Source organism: Capricornis sumatraensis, chromosome X (assembly GCF_032405125.1).
Source record: "Capricornis sumatraensis isolate serow.1 chromosome X, serow.2, whole genome shotgun sequence".
In the NCBI taxonomy this organism is placed as follows: domain Eukaryota; kingdom Metazoa; phylum Chordata; class Mammalia; order Artiodactyla; family Bovidae; genus Capricornis; species Capricornis sumatraensis.
In genome coordinates, this window is record NC_091092.1 from 13,862,324 (window position 1) to 13,880,146 (window position 17,823).

At 36.0% G+C, this 17,823-nt stretch overlaps 1 pseudogene; it reads left to right on the top strand.

Annotated features, from left to right (window-relative positions):
* LOC138071111 (RPA-related protein RADX-like) overlaps nt 1–17,823 on the top strand; it is a 99,882-nt pseudogene that overhangs the window by 67,247 nt on the left and 14,812 nt on the right.

A 17,823-nucleotide genomic window follows, 5' to 3' on the forward strand; every position in this document is an offset into this window, starting at 1 on the left:
GATGCTGTCTGTTTATTACCTTACTCAAACTTTCGTGTACTTTTTTGCCTTTTTGTTTCTGGTAGAAGAACTCTTCTCAGCATTTTTTGTAAGGCATAGCTTTTGTTTATCTGAGAAACTCTTTATTTCCCATTCATATCTGAATGGTTACTTTGCTGGATAGAGTATTCCTGGGTGACAGTTTTTATCTTTCAGTATTTAGAGAATGTCATTCCACTCTCTCCTGACCTGTAAAGTTTCTGCTAAGAAATCTGTTGATAGCCTAATGTAGGTTCCTTTGTAGGTTACCATCCTTTTTCCCCTGCCTTTGAAATTCTTTCTGTGTCACTGACTTATGAAGACAAGTTTGGTACAATGCATCTTACAGAAGATCTTTTTGCATTGAGGCAACAGTTGTTCTCCTAGCTTCATGGACTTGTATATACAGTTCCTTCTGCAGACTTGGGAAAGTCTCAGCTATTATTTCTTTCTTCTCCTTGCTCCTTTCTCCCTCTCTTTTCCTTTTGGGATATCCATTACCCTAATACTGCCCTTCTTAAAAGAGTCAGCTAGCTTTCTTTGCATTTACTCATTTTAAAATATATTTCAATTCTCTTTTCTCCTTGTATCATCTATTTCTATCTTCAAGCTCACTAATTCTCTCTTCCATATGGTCTGCTCATTTCCAGTGTTTTGTAATGCATTCTTCAACTCATTTATTAAGTTCTTCAGCTCCAGAATTTCTGATTGGTTCATTTTACTTTCAGTGTCTTTAGTAAAGTATTCCTTGTGTTTATTAATTTTATACCTGAACTAATTGGTATCCTGATTTATCCCATAGCTCACTGAATTTTATGATAGCTATTCTGAATTCTCTTATCATTTAGAACACAATATTCTGTGATTTTTAATTTTGGTTTCTTGAGAATTGTCATTTTCTTTTTGTGGTGCAGTGTTACTGTGGTTTTTCATGGTGCTTAATGAGGTGTTACTCTGCTGGCCCATTTCAAGTGGCAGACACCTTTCTTATTTTTGTTGTTGTTGTTTTAGTCGCTAAGTCGTGTCCAGCTCTTTTGAGACCCTGTGGACTGTAGCCTGCCAGGTTCCTCTGTCCATGGGATTTCCCAGGCAAGAATACTGGAATAGGTTGCCGTTTCCTTCTCCAGGGAATCTTCCTAACCCAGGGATCAAACCTGTGTCCCCTGCATTGCAGGCAGATTCTTTACCATTGAGTGACCAAGGAAGCCCCTTTCATTTCTAGGTAAAACTTTTTGTTTCTAATAATTCAACAGATTAGGCCTTTCTTTTATCTTCCAGTAGGTGGTGCTATAGCACAGGTTTTTGGTTTCTCTTACCTGCACGGCCTCTGGTTATATTTGACAGCACTTTCCACTCTGAACCACCTCCATCAGAGGTATCTCCCAGTGCCTTCGTTGTTACTGCTTATGCTTCCAGGGTCGTTGGTGCTATGCTGCTGGTGGTGTGGCTGGTGTCACTGCCTGGGGCACCAGGATGGTGGACAGTTCTGCCATGTCTAGGATTTCCTGAGGCGCAGACTTTCCCACTGCAGGTTGAGGGGTAGCCCAGGTGGCACAGGAACCCCAGCCATGTTCAGTGTTGTTAGATGAGGACTCTGCAGCTATAAGCGAGGGGAGAGGTCAGAATTATGGGTACCCCCACGGCTAGAGAGGCAAGGACCCAGACCCTACCACTGCCATCCAGTTAATCTGTGGCTGTTGGGCACCGCTGAAGCCAGGAGGCCAGAGTTGTATCCACTGCTTACCTTGTTGCCACCGAGTTCTCCAGGACTGCAAGTTCAGCTGCCATGGCTTGGGGGTCCAGGATTACAGGCACCAAGTCCACTGTTCCCCAAATTCCACATACTCTGTAAGTCTAGTCCACCCACCTTTATATATACAGCTATGTTGGAATCTCCAGTGCTCTGGTATGTTGGGCAGAAGCACTTTTGTTAAGTTGTGGATGTTTTCCTGGTTGTAGATAGGAGAGGGACAAAGAGAGCATCTTCCTTTGCCTTGATGCTAATATCACTCTGTTCAATTTTAATGAAACTAATGATACAATCCCCAATTAATGTTTCAATTTACTATTTTTCAACTTTATGATGGTGTGAAAGCAATACAAAATCAGTAGGAAACAGACTTTAAATTCTGAATTTTGATCTTTTCTTGGGCTAGTGGTATGCAGTACTATACTCTCTTGTGATGCAAGGCAGTGGCAGTGAGCCACACCTCCCAATCAATTATGCAGTCACAAGGGTAAACAACTGATACACTTATAATCATTCTGTACCCAGACAGCCATTCTGATTTTCACTTTTAACATGGTATTCAGTAAATCACATGAGATATACAATGCTGCTGCTGCTGCTAAGTCGCTTCAGTCGTGTCCGACTCTGTACGACCCCATAGACGGCAGCCCACCAGGCTCCCCCATCCCTGGGATTCTCCAGGCAAGAACACTGGAGTGGGCTGCCATTTCCCTCTCCAGTGCATGAAAGTGAAAAGTGAAAGTGAAGTCGCTCAGTCATGTCTGACTCTTAGCGACCCCATGGACTGCGGCCCACCAGGCTCCTCCGTCCATGGGATTTTCCAGGCAAGAGGACTGGAGTGAGGTGCCATTGCCTTCTCCGTGGTGCTCTCTAGTAGATAGTAAAATGTAGTCAAAGTATATCAACTCATTCAAAATTTAGTACTGAGAAATAAAATATAATAAATGGGACATTAAAACTTATTTGTGTTCTCTTGGTTGTATTTACTTCATAAAGCAAGAAAGTACACCATATCAGGGTTCTATGAATCCTTAAAAGTCATTATCAGTGTCCCCTAAGAAAGGAGAAGGCACTATTGGAATGACTTTCGTTGTGCATGCGTGCTGAGTCGTGTCCAACTCTTTCCACCCTCCTCGGTCCATGAGATTTTCCAGGCAAGGATACTGCAGTGGATTGTCATTTCCTCCTCCAGGGAATCTTCCTGACTCAGGGGTTGAACCCATGTCTCCTGCACTGGCAGGTGATTCTTTATCACTGAGCCACTGGGGAAGACCATAGGAAAGACTACAATATTAATTATAATACTGTTATATCGATGAGGGCATGGCACACTATACAATCTATATGACTTTTATCTAAGGCCAATAAGTTGATGAAGAGTACAGCTTATTGCCTCTGACATAATTTTTATAATATTCAGCTACTATCCACCATATTTAACATTATTGTCTTAGCCGTCTGTTCCCTTTCTTTTCTCATGCATCCTTTGATATTTCTTATGCTTTAATTTTTCGTCTCTTTTTTTGCTTTCTCAGTTGGTACCCATAGACATTGATACCTCCACTTCTGTCATTTAGGCCCTCACCTTTAAGACACTTAAGGCATACAAATGAATGATTGTATGTTCCGGTAAAAATTTCCTAAGCCACTTAAAAGAAATTCTATACAATATAATTTTAATGATGCTGTCAGAATTTGGAAAACTAGTTCTAACTTGTTTCAGATGAAAAAAATCACTTTATAACACCATGTATTTTAAAGTATATGCTGCTGTGTGTGCTCGGTTGTTCAGTCATGTCTGACTCTCCAAGTCCATGGACTGTAGCCTGCCAAGCTCCTCTGTCCATGGAATTTTCCAAGCAAGAATACTAGAGTGGGTTGCCATTTCCTACTCCAGGGTATCTTCCCAACCCAGGGATCAAACCCACATCTCCTGCATTGGCAGGCAGATTCTTTACCACTGTGCCACTTGGGAAGACCCTATTTAAAAGTATATACATACTGTTTAATGATCTCAAAATTCATGTAATTTAACTATTTTTATTTATTTAAATATCTCTCAGAGTTGATGTTATCAGTTTATTAATTTTTAGAAATAAACCATTTTCAATACTCAGAAAAAAGTTTTAATTACAACTATAAAACATGTTTTTATTTCCTGGAGTTCTTTAAATGAAGTCTTCCTTCATGAAAGCTTGTTCTTTGTATTCATTAAGAACTCATTCAGAAAATGAAGAATCCTGCTATTGTAACAGACATTTCTATTGCTGAAGTAAGTTGAGCAGTATTATATAGTATTCTACAACATGACACTTCTGTTTTGCTTTATGCTTTTAGTTTTGGAACTACAACAGCAGAAAATACTCATCATAGAAATATACTGAAAGTTTTTAAGAAGGAGGTCTTTGTTATAAGCGCAAGTTTCTCTCATAGCTTCAAAATAAGATGCTTCCTTTTCACTTATTTTTCTTTCAATAAACAACTATTGAATGGCTATTCTGTGGAGATACTAAAATAGATAAAGTCTATGTTTTTGTAGAGCGAATAGAATCTGGTAGAGGAGATAAACTGAAAAGGCAGTAATTTTAATACAATGTGGTGAGTGGTATGATAATGTTTATTCTTAGTGCTATGACAGCATATATAAGGATTAGTGAACCTTGAGTAGAGATCAAGGATAGCTCCTTATAGAAAATAATGCTACGAGCTAAATTTTGAAGGCTGAATAAGCGTTAACCAGGCAAAGGAAAGGAGGGATAAGGTTTTTCTGGCTGAAGGAAAAACGTGATGTTTTGAAGCAGCATGAGGCTTATAGAAAACTCTGAAATGAGGTTGGAGAGTTAGGCCAGTTTGTTTTCCAGAATATTTGAAGAAAGCAAACATGAAAGGAGGCCATTGAATAATTTAATTTATATTGTAGAGAAGGAAATATATATATATATCCATCTTTAGTGTCAACAAATTTAATAAAAGTTGAACACTTTCTTTCGTGTAATACTCCTTAAAAAAACATATAACTCTGTTTCAGTATTTGAATTATGTTAGTATGGACATTTGTTCATAATTTGAATGTGTTTTCCAATTTGAATGCATTACATTTCTAATACATTACTTTTAAGAAACTAAACCTATAAACTTTCTAATTGTATTGGATTAGAATAAATTCCAAATGGAACCAGTTTTCCCATTCAAGTCTGTTTTTATAACTGTTATCTTTTTTTAATCTTTTGCAGAATTCCTGTACCTCAACCAGAAACTTCTTCACAAACAAAAGGAAGTAAACCAAGCATGCCAAGCTCTTCCCACTGTATGTTGCTTTGATAATGATGATGATTTTATGAAGACTTTGTGGAACACTATTATTATATACATACTGCTGTTTGATTTGATTCTGCATTTTTGGGTTGTGTTTACCACTGGCATAATATAAGCACTTTAAATAGATATGTAGCTAGTTATTTTTATTTCTATTTTTATTTATATTACCTTAAATCCTTGTCAGAAGTACTAGTCCCAAATTGTTCTGAATTTTGCACCAGTACAATACTTAATTCCCCAAGAAAAATGAATGCAAAAAAGCAAAATGGCTGTCTGAGCAGGCCTTACAAATAGCTGTGAAAAGAACAGAAGAGGAAAGCAAAGGAGAATAGGAAAGATATTCCCATTTGAATGCAGAGTTCCAAAGAATAGCAAGGAGAGAAAAGAAAGCCTTCCTCGGCAATCAATACAAAGAAATGGAGGAAAACAATAGAATGAGTAAAGACTAGAGATCTCTTCAAGAAAATTAGAAATACCAAGGGAACATTTCATGCAAACATGGGCATCATAAAGGACAGAAATGGTATGGACCTAACAGAAGCAGAAGATATTAAGAAGAGGTGGCAAGAATACACAGAAGAACTGTACAAGAAAGATCTTCACGACCCAGATAATCACGAAGGTATGATCACTCACACTCACCTAGAGCCAGACATCCTGGAATATGAACTCAGGTGGGCCTTAGGAAGCATCACTACGAACAAAGCTAGTGGAGGTGATGGAATTCCAGTTGAGGTGTTTCAAATCCTGAAAGATGATGCTGTGAAAGTGCTGCACTCAATATGCCAGCAAATTTGGAAAACTCAGCAGTGGCCACAGGACTGGAAAAGGTCAGTTTTCATTCCAATCCCAAAGAAAGGCAATGCCAAAGAATGCTCAAACTACTGCACAATTGCAGTCATCTCACATGCTAGTAAAGTAATGCTCAAAATTCTCCAAGCAAGGCTTCAGCAGTATGTGAACCGTGAACTTCCAGATGTTCAAGCTGGTTTTAGAAAAGGCAGAGGAACCAGAGATCAAATTGCCAGCATCTGCTGGATCATGGAAAAAGCAAGAGAGTTCCAGAAAAACATCTATTTCTGCTTTATTGACTATGCCAAACCCTTTGACTTTGTGGATCACAATAAATTGTGGAAAATTCTGAAAGAGATGGGAATACCAGACCACCTGACCTGCCTCTTGAGAAACCTGTATGCAGGTCAGGAAGCAACAGTTAGAACTGGATATGGAACAACAGACTGGTTCCAAATAGGAAAAGGAGTACACCAAGGCTGTATATTGTCACCCTGCTTATTTAACTTTTATGCAGAGTACATCATGAGAAATGCTGAGCTGGAGGAAGCACAAGCTGGAATCAAGATTGCTGGGAGAAATATCAATAACCTCAGATATGCAGATGACACCACCCTGATGGCAGAAAGTGAAGAACTAAAGAGCTTCTTGATGAAAGTGAAAGAGGAGAGTGAAAAAGTTGGCTTAAAGCTCAACATTCAGAAAACGAAGATCACGGCATCCAATCCCAGCATTTCATGGCAAATAGATGGGGAAACAGTCTAAACAGTGGCTGACTTTATTTTTCTGGGCTCCAAAATCACTGCGGATGGTGATTGCAGCCATGAAATTAAAAGACGCTTAATCCTTGGAAGGAAAGTTATGACCAACCTAGACAGCATATTAAAAAGCAGAGACATAATTTTCCCAACAAAGGTCCGTCTAGTCAAGGCTATGGTTTTTCCAGTGGTCATGTATGGATGTGAGAGTTGGACTATAAAGAAGGCTGAGCACCGAAGAATTAATGCTTTTGAACTGTGGTGTTGGAGAAGACTCTTGAGAGTCCCTTGGACTCCAGGGAGATCCAACCAGTCCATCCTAAAGGAGATCAGTCCTTGGTGTTCATTGGAGGGCCTGATGTTGAAGCTGAAACTCCAATACTTTGGCCACCTGATGCAAAGAGCTGACTCATTGGAAAAGACCCTGATGCTGGGAACGATTGAGGGCAGGAGGAGAAGGGGACGACAGAGGATGAGATGGTTGGATGGCATCACTGACACAGTGGACATGTGTTTGGGTAGACTCCAGAAGTTGGTGATGGACAGGGAGGCCTGGCGTGCTGCGGTTCATGGGGTCACAAAGTGTCAGATACAACTGAGTAACTGAACTGAACTGAACAACACTTAGTAAATTTGTTCCCTGGTAGTACCATTCCTTCAGATGTACTATTTTTAATTAACAGAAGAATGAAGTAGGAAGTTTAATTTTTATTTGACAATAGCCATAGTTAAAACTTAAAAGATAGCTATAGTTTCAGGTTTTGGGTTTTTTTTTTTGAAGTGACGTCATGACACAAATTTAGTTCTGGCAGGGTATCCTTAAAGTGAGTTTGTTTACAGCAGATCTTATAAGGGGTCGTCTCTGTAGACATTTTAATACTTCAGATCCTTCTAGCTTTATGAGTTATTCTTATTTGAGAATTGACTTCTAGTCAGTCTGACAGATTAAGAACCCACAAAGGGATTTGGATTGTACTCCCCCCCAAATAAAAGATAGAAAATAAGAGGGAAATCATTATAGTATAAATATATAACCAAGTTGAAAGCAAGAATTAAAAATCCCTAAGTGGCAGAAACAAAAAAGATTGAGTGGTGAATAGGAACTAAAACTAAAACTGCTCATGGACATTTAAGAACTAGAGGCCTAAATGGTCATAGACTGAGGTGTAATAACCACTTAGAAAACAGAGTCCAGAGCACAGGCCTCTTGCATTTGAAGTAGAACCAATATAAACCTGAAAGGTTATTAATGGTCAGATAAATTATTGCCATCAACATGGGGAAGTATCAAGGAGCTTACTGTATTCCTTGGACAATGAATAGGAAAAATTGCATTGACTTAGTACCCACTGAGTTGAATTATAAAACCAAATATCAAATTCTTTCTCACTGGTCTATATGTATGTCCCTATGCCAGCATCACAGTATTTTGATTACTGTCGCTTTGTATCAGCTTTTAAAATTGGGGTGTGTGAGCCCTCCAGCTTTGTCCCTGTTGTTCAAGATTGCTTTAGCGTTGAGGACACTTATAATTCCATATGAATTTAAGGGTCCATTTGACCATTTCTGCAAAATAAGCTTTTGGGATTTTGATATGGGTTGCATTGAGTCTGCAGGTAGTTTGGATAGTATTGATGTCTTAATAATATTAACTCTTCTAGTCCATGAACATGAGATTTCTTTTGTTCATTTTTAGGTATTCTTTAATTTATTTCAACAATGTTTTGTAGTTTTCAGTATGGAAGTCTTTCACCTCCTTGCTTAAATTTTATTCCTAGGTATTTTCTTCTTTTAGTTGCTATTTTAAATGGAATAGCCTTTTAAATTTTCTTTTGAATCTCTTTACTTGCTATAGGTCTATGGAGAATTTTTTTCCTTTTTTTCTTTTGAATGAGTTTCAGTAATTTTTTTTGCTTCTATGAATTCGTTTCATCTCAGTTTTCTAATTTACGGTGTATGATTGTTCATAGTATTCTATTTTAATCCTTTTTATCTCTGTAATGAATCACACTGTATTTCTGAATTTAGTTATTTATGTCTTCACTCCTTGGGTCTGTAGAGGTGACGATTATCAATTTTGTTGGCCTTTACATAGGATAAGCTTTTGGTTTCTTAGATTCTATTATGTTTTTTATTCTCTATTTCATTTATATTTACTTTAAGCATAATTACTTCTGTCACTCCTAGTTCCTTTAAGTTTAATGTTACATTATTGAATGATATCTTATTTAATATCAGTATTTATGTTATAAATTTCCCTCTGATCACTACTTTCACTGAATCCTATAAGTTTTTATGTTGTATTTTCATTTTTGTTCATGTACCATAATACTATACCTCAGGGTTGGTTGCTTGGTTGTTTTTTAACTTGTGTGAACAGAGGCAACTCAGTCACTCTATATGTCAACCTGCTTATCTCTGAAATTGACATCGGGCTTCCCAGATGGCTCAGCTGCCAGTGCAGGAGATGCAGGTTCAATCCCTGGGTCGAGAAGGTCCCCTGGAGGAGGAAATGGCAACGCACTCCAGTATTCTTGTCTGGGAAATTCCATGGATAGAGGAGCCTGGTTGGCTACAGTCCATGGGGTGGCAAAGAGTTGGATGGGACTCAGCGACTGGAATGCACTCAAAAGGGATGATAGCATTCCTTTATTTTTATTTACTTCATAAAATTAGCCTAAGACTTTTTTTTATTTTACTTTACAATACTGTATTGGTTTTGCCATACATTAACATGGATCCACGAAAGTACTTTTTAAACTGTAAATGTTTCTCAGAGTTGTCACATTTGTATAGCATCCCTCTACAGAAAAAATCTGGAAACTAAGTAAAAATAATCAGTTAATTCTTATAGATTATGTGAGTATAAACCCTTGGATGTGTTACCATATAAATGATTGGTTTAATTTTTTACTTTTTTTGAATCTATATGATTTTCATAATATTTTGCCCAGGCTTATAGATAATTGCCTTTAATTTCTCTTTATTTTTTCTTGGTTATTATCAATATTTAAAATATATTGATAACTTTTAGCTATTCGGAGCAAGCAAACCTTAAAGAAACTGATAATTAAATTTAAACAGTCACAATTGTTAAAAAAAAAAAAAAGAGAAATGTAACTAGAGTGTGAGCAAAAGATCAAATCTTATTCAGTTGGTGTAGTGTCCCAAATCCCCAACATGGCATTTCTGTTAACCAGATAGTTTCTCAAGAAGTGTCCAATACATGAAGTTGATAATGGTTCTTCCTAATTTACAAAACTCTTTTACATTTTTTCTTTTTTAAATTGAGGTATAATTAGCATATAATATTATATTAATTTCAGGTGTACAGCATAATGATTTGGTATTTGTATGTATAGCAGAATGATTACCACAAGTCTAGTTAGCATTCATTACCATACATAGTTATAAAATTTTGTTTCCTTGTGATGAAAAAGATCTACTCTTAGTAAGTTTCAGATATGCAGTATGGTATTAACTATAGTCACCAAGCTGTACATTCCATCTCCATGACTTATTTATTTAATAACTTTTGACCCACTTCACTCACCCCCTCACAAACCCTTGTTTCTGGCAACCATCAGTCAATTTTCTGTATCTGTGAGCTTGTTTTTTTGACTGGTCTTTTTTTATTCTACATATAAGTAAGATCATATAATATTTGTGTTTGTCTGACTTACTTCACTTAGCATAGTGTCCTCAAGATTCATCCAAGTTAAGATTTCCCTTTGACTGAATAATATTCCTTTGTATATATACCACATTTTCTTTATACATTCATTCATTGATGGGCACTTAGGTTGTTTTCAGGTCTTGGCTATTGTAAATAATGCTACAGTGGACATGGGGGTATATATATCTTTATGAGTTAGTGTTTTTTATTTCTTTGGATAAATACCCACTAGTGGAATTGCTGGATCATATTGTTTTTCTATTTTTATATTTTTGAGGAACCTCCACACCGTTATTCATAGTGGCTGTACCAATTTACATTCCCACGGTGCATAAGGGTTGACTTTTTTCCACATGCTCACCAATACTTGTTTATTCTTGTATTTTTGATAATATCCATATTAACAGGTGTGAGATGATACCTTGTGGGTTTTATTTGCATTTTCCTAGTAATAATGTTAAACATCTTTTTATGTACCTGTATGCCAACTGTATGCCTTTGGGAAAATGTCTATTCAGATCCTCTGCCCCCTTTTTAATCATATTGCTTATTTTTGTTTACTGAGGTAAATAAATTATTTATATATTTGGATATTAATCCCATATCAGATATATGATTTGCAGTCATTTTCTCCCATTCAGTAGGTTGCCTTTCCATTGTGTTGATGGTTTCCTTTGCCATGCAGAAGCTTTCTAGTTTTACATAGTCCCCTTTGTGTTATTATACTTTGGGTTTAATGAATGAATTGGATCTGTATGTGTTAACATGGTTACTAATGTATTCCCAGATATATTTCATGTTAGTTTTGGAAATTATTATGTGTATAGATTCAAAAGTATTCATTTTGTGAATATATAGCTAATTTGTGTATGCAATTTGATTGTGTTAGGTATTTTGAAGATTACAGAGTTTAACATCTTATCCTTTGTATCTGGTAACATAAATAAATGAGACATATACTGAAAAGCTAGCAATAAACAGTGATAGTACTACTGAGATCATAAGACATTATAAGTAGCTTCTGACTTACACAGTCCTTTAAAGTCCATTATATGTTTGCTACCAAGCACAGACCTGATCACTGACTGGAATACCCTGTTTTTTTTCCAGTCTTAAAGATCTTGCACCAGTATGGGGTCATTGAAGGCAAGCAGGAAAGAGGCAAAGGAAATAGCTCTTCCCACTCCCGTATGCCTTCATATACCCCTACCTGTCACTCTTATCCACACAGTGAAATGCTTAGTGTAGATTCAGTGAAGAAACAAAATCACCACACATACACATTTACACAATGACCTTTTTCAATTCACAACCTAAATATGGTCTTCTGAAACTTTTCTTCATTAAAATATATATCCACTCTCATCAGGAATAAGGGTAAAATGATTCACTAAAATAAGAATGATTACTATAATTCTGATAAATAATTCTATATATATATGTATAATTTTGCTAGGTAATTAAGCTGTATCTTAGTTATGTGCATATGTGCGTGCTCAGTCATTTCAGTCCTGTCTGACTCTTGGTGACGCTATGGACTGCAGCCCACCAGGCTCCTCTGTCCATGGGACTCTCCAGGCAAGAATACTAGAGTGGGTTGCCATGCCCTCCAGGGGATCTTCCCAACCCAGGGATCGAACCTGGGTCTTCTGCTTTGCAAGTGGATTCTTTACCACTGAGCCACCAGGAAGCCCATCTTAGTTATGTATTGTGCCTAAAGCATAATGTGTTTTGTATGGTAATATTAGTAATATTCAAGCTAAAAATTAAAGAATTATAGTATATGATTTTCCATTTTTAGAAAAACCTGAACTCTAGATACATTTTGTCTCTTTCTTAATTATTGCCCTTGAAATCTTAGTATTCATAACCAGGGACTGCCAATATCTCCTATACTGATTTCATACCCATTTGTATTAATTTTGAAACCTATAATTACATATTATATGTAACATAGTTACAGTCCCAAGTTACTAAATGAAAAAACAATTCATGATTTTTTTCAGAAGATCTTTTTCACGTGAGCATTAAACCTTGCCAGTTCTTAACACTCAAATGAGAATATAAGCACAGAAAATAGACTATCAGACTTATTCCTGACGGTGTGAATTAGAGGATTTTTTTTCCTATGGAGTAGATGAAATTATTTAATTTTTCAAAATTGAAATGGCCTATAACTTGTTCTTTGCATAATATATTTTAGAACAGATCAGTCAGGAATTCTCACTATATTGGGTTGTAATATCTACTTATCGCTGATCTGATTATGTACTTTTATTAGTTTAGATAAGAGGAATTCATTTCTAGAAGATAAAGGGATTAAATCCATTGCCCAATCTCCAGTTTAGTCCTATTAGAGTTTTCCTCTTGGCTTTTATTGAGTCTTTTCCTTTTAACATATGATTATATGTTCTGTCCTTTTTGTTATCAAGTGGTATTATAAGGAAGTTAAGTGTGTTCATCAACTAAATTTTGAGAATTAAAAAGAAACTCTTTTGTAATATTTCAGTCTTTGAAATTCCTGGTAAGAAGTTCAACTTCTTCATCTTCTCTCAAAATTCATTCTAGTATTTTACCTCGTAATAAATGTTCAGTCTCTGTCTAGGGTTAAGAAACCAAGAAAGTAGTCTGGGGATATGGAATAAAGTCCAAAAGCAGAAGTGATATATTAACCACACTGAAACCTTGCTGTTGAAACACCCTTCTGTCTCAGCAAGGTCTTTTATATTAGGAAAATAATGAACTCCAAGGCACGAGCAGCATACAATGAAGCAATTCAGCAACCTTATTAAACTTAGGAATGGAGTTCTGAAAAAACAACTTGATTCAGGTTGTCTGAGCTAGCAGAACTGACAAAGTGAGAAGTGCTAAGATCTGGCTTTTTAACTGATTCTACTCTATGTCTTCAGATTCCAGTGTATATTATTCAATTAAAATGTTACTTTACCAAACTCCTTAGTGCAGTATCTGGTACATAATAGGTGTTGCTGAGTGAATAACTATCACAGTGTGTAAGAGATAAATTATATTCTGCCTTAGAAACTAAATATGTTTTAGAAAAAAATATACTATTTAAATCTGTAAAAAATGGAGTTGTTCATCTTTCTAGTATGTGGGTCACCACAATAATTAAAAAAAATAAAATAATAAAAATAAAAACAAAAAACTAAATATGTTAAGCAAGTTGTACATAAATGATAAATGGACTTGATGACAGAGAACAATCAAGAGTTGAAGTGGTCTTTCAATTTAGTTCCCTCTTTGTTTTTCATATGTTATTTATATCTGAAAGGAATATCATATAAATGGTCCTTTTGAAAGAGTGTTATATCTAAGAAATAGGCTATATTTTGTATTTGTTCAGGGTACTTTTAGCAAAAGTTAACAAAATTTATTTTAAGCTTACCTTCCACAAGTAGTGAGGAGTGGTTCAATCTCTAAATGTTCATATTCTCATGAATTTGACTTAACTTGAATTTATCACTGAAAATAAAAAGAATGTTTGTTGTTTAAGAGCATTTAGGAAAGATAGAAAAAGTATAAAGAAGATAATTAAAAATCTCATTAATTCCAGCAACAGACAAAACAATATTTTTAGTACTTTGGAGTAAAAGTTTATTTTGAAGGTGAATTTTAGTTCATTCCTCCCTTTAATAAGATTTATCTTTTGGACATTCAGTTTATGTTTTCTAGGCGGCTGTTTGATTTTTACAGTTATTTAAGCTATTTTTTATTAACCTGCTTCTTTGTACTGAATTACCTGATTTCATTAGTTTATAGGTCAGTTGTGTTTATCTCATTGTTTCTTTAGCAGGTCGAGAAAACTCCATAGCTTCATAGTGAGAGCCAAAAAAACTATAAGTGATAAATGGGAAAGTCAGCTGTGGAGAGACAAGAAGTTTGGCTTGATAGATCACCTGCATTACAGCCAGGTTTATCCTGAAAGTATTCCACGAAAATTAGTTTCGAGCACAGACATTTTCTTGGTCGGCAGTTTAATTCTCAGCCTGCAAAATACGTACCCCCAGAAGGAAGGGTCCCAAAACTTGATAATTTTAAGAGCGCCCGAAGCCTTGGACATTCTGAATTAACCATCTTAGGTAAGTCGCCTGTTCTTTTCTTAGAATGTTTCTGTCTCCTTGTGCTTTGTTGCTCAGTCATGTCCAACTCTTTGCGAGCCCATGGACTGGAACCTGCTAAGCCTCTCTGTCCATGGAATTCTCCAGGCCAGAATACTGGAGTGGGTTACCATGCCCTCCTCCAGGGGATCTTCCCAAGCCAGGGATCCAACCCAGGTCTCCCATATTGCAGGTGGACTCTTTACCATTTGAGCCACCAGGAAAGCCCCTGTGAATGTTATTTACTTGACATAATTTAAATACAGATGATATGATTTTGCTTTAAAAAAACAAACAAACACTCCACCTCCACCCATCCAAAAAAACCAAAGGAATGGGAACACATCCTAGAATACATGAAGCTTTAATTGTGGGCTTTTAAATATTGGCAAATCCTTGGAAAGTATTTGAGGAGAGAAGACTGGGAACCAAGGGAACTTTTCTATCCCCTGACTGACTCTAAAACCGATTCTCTTCTCCTTTAGCCACCACTTTCTTGCTCATCTTCTCTGCCTCTCTTTCTCAGTGCATCTGAACCACTGAAGGGTAAAATGTCCGTTCAAGAGAAAGGGATAATTAAGAGAAGATCCTATGAACTTCTGTCTGTTTAGCCTGTGAAGAAAATAAAACTCTCAAGTAACTTAGGTTGAAAAGAAACAAGCTACTGAAAAAAACTATCTTGTTTTTTCTCTTTTCTTTGCCATGCCGCACAGCATGCAGGATCTTCGTTCCCTACCAGGGATTGAAACCGAGCCCCCTACAGTGGAAGCTCGAAGTCTTAACCACTGGACCACCCAGGAAGTCCCAAAACTATATTGTCTGATAAGTGACAATAAACTTATTTTCTCAAGTTGTTCTAAACTGACATGTAGCTATGGAACTTACAAAAATTTAAAGTCAACACATTTTTAAACTTCATTTTTAAATTTTGTTTCTCATGAATGAAAAATGTGCACAAAAATTAATTATCTAGAGATACTCTCTAGATCAAGGGAAATTTTTTATTTGTACTTGAAAGGAAGATCTGATTACCGTAAGTGAAAGAATGATGAAATGCCATTAGCAAATTAATTTAATGCCTGAAAGAAAATGTATTTCATAGATTTTTTATATCTCTAGTACTGGAATGAATTACCTTGACCTTTATCAAGATTCCTTTTTCCCTCTTACTCTCTCCCACTCTTCTTCCCTACCTCCTCACATATAAATATTACATCCATGTGATTGTGTCTGTGTATATAATTTATGAAAAGTATGAATTCCCACTGACTGTTAGACAGTCTCAGATCTCAGTTTCAAATGCTTCTTTTTATTAGACTGCATTGCTTGGTCTCTTTGGGTAGTTTATCTATCTTAGTTTTATATCCAGGAAACAATAATTACAGCAGAGATTTCCCATACAAGAAGTAACCATGAAAATCATGAGTTCATTTGCAGTCATAGAAATTGAATATTTTTCTTCTTTTCAACATGTTACTGATCCTCTAAACATTTCAGCTATCTTATGTATCACCGAAAAGCAAGAATCAGATGTAAAGGAGGCTAATTTGTTGTTATACTTAACCAGCTGTAATTCATGTTAGAATTGGACTGCTTTATATCCTACCATTTTTCAAGGGCGTAAATGGATTTACAGGGATAAAAACATTGAAAAATAAGCTACATGTGGATTAAATAAAACATTTAAAAAAAACAGAAAAAGTAAGTATTACTAGGTGCCTATAAATAACAAATTACCAGCATTCAGTAGTAATTTTCTGTGAGTTTTCTTGCAGGAAGGGAGAAAAGGGATTGTTCCTGATGAGGTACTTAATTTCAAAGATAAAAGAAGCCTGGATATCTTCTAGTCTTACCTACTAGCTAGGTAAAAGTCAGGCCATGATTAGAAATCATGTCTTAATCCTTTACCCTTATAATGTCCCTCCCCCTTCTCTCTTCCTCCTTCCCATAACAACTAGTTTATTCTCTATATCTGTGAATCTGCCTCTTTTTTGTTATACTCACTAGTTAATTTTTTAGATTCCACATATAAGCAATATCATATAGTATTTGTCTTTCTCTGTCTGACGTATTTCACTTAATATAATGCTCTGCAAGTCCATCCATGTTGTGGCAAATGGCAAATTTTTATCTTTTTTATGACTGAGTAGTATTCTATTGTGCATGTATACCACTCTCCTTTATCCATTCATCTGTTGATGGTCACTTATCTTGCATCCATATCTTGGCAGTTATCAGTAATGCTGCTGTGAACATTGGGGTGTGTGTATCTTTGCAAATTAGTGGGGTTTTTTTTTATATATATAGCCAGGAGTCATATGGTAGCTCCATTTTTACTTTTTAATGATGGCTGATCCAACAGGTGTGAGGTGATACTTCATTGCTCTGCTGTTTTAGTGTGAAAGCAGTCATAGACAATGTGTAAGTGAATGTGCCTGACTATGTTTAACTAAAACTTTATTTATAGACAGTTAAATTTGAATTGCATGTAATTTTCATGTATCACGAAATATTCTTTTTTTTCCAAGCATTTAAAATGAAAAACAAGTTTCCTAGGCCATGGATTCTTCAAAACCAGGTAGAAGCTACATTTGATCCCTGCTCCCAGCTCATAGTTTGCTGACCCCTATTCTAGATCCCTGTTTTCAGATATAACTGGCTAAACCAATGAAGGCAGATAAGTCTGAATGATTTTTAAAGTTCTTCTGACATGAAGAGTGTACAGCCTACACTGATACTACCTTCTAGTAGTTTATTATCCTTCAGCTTTATCTTGCTGATCTCTGGAGGGCCCAGGAATTTTGAAGTGTCTTATTTTGGGAGCCAGAAAGGTTATTCAGACCATAATCCCATTACTTGGTCGTTAGCTTTGACTGGTCTAGGGTGAATCATTATTGAAAATACTGCACAGAATTATTAATCTTCCTTCCCACAATTCAAATGGCTCCCAACAACCAGTTGGGTACTGTGGCAATATCAGAAACCTATCCCCAAAGTACCAATTCTTGTGTTAATAATTCTTGTTACACCATCTTACTTGACTCAAATAAGTAGATAGTATGTGCCAGAATCTCAGCTCATTGCCTGTTACATAATAACACACTTCAAAGAGAAGATATTTGAATGAAGTAAGATGAAATTTTCAATACATTTAGCCCAAGTATAAGCTTTTTAATCTGTTCGTCAATTTTAAGAATTATTTCTCACTTAAAATATTAAGAAGATACTTCTCAAAAGCTTGATTGGACTCAAAGATGGCATTAGTACATCATTGATTCTGCAAACACTAATTTATTAATAGTTGCTCATGAAATGCTATGAGTCAATTAAAGTTTAAAAGTTCTCTCTTCAGTTTGCATTTGACTTAGACAATGAGGAAAATAATTACTCAGC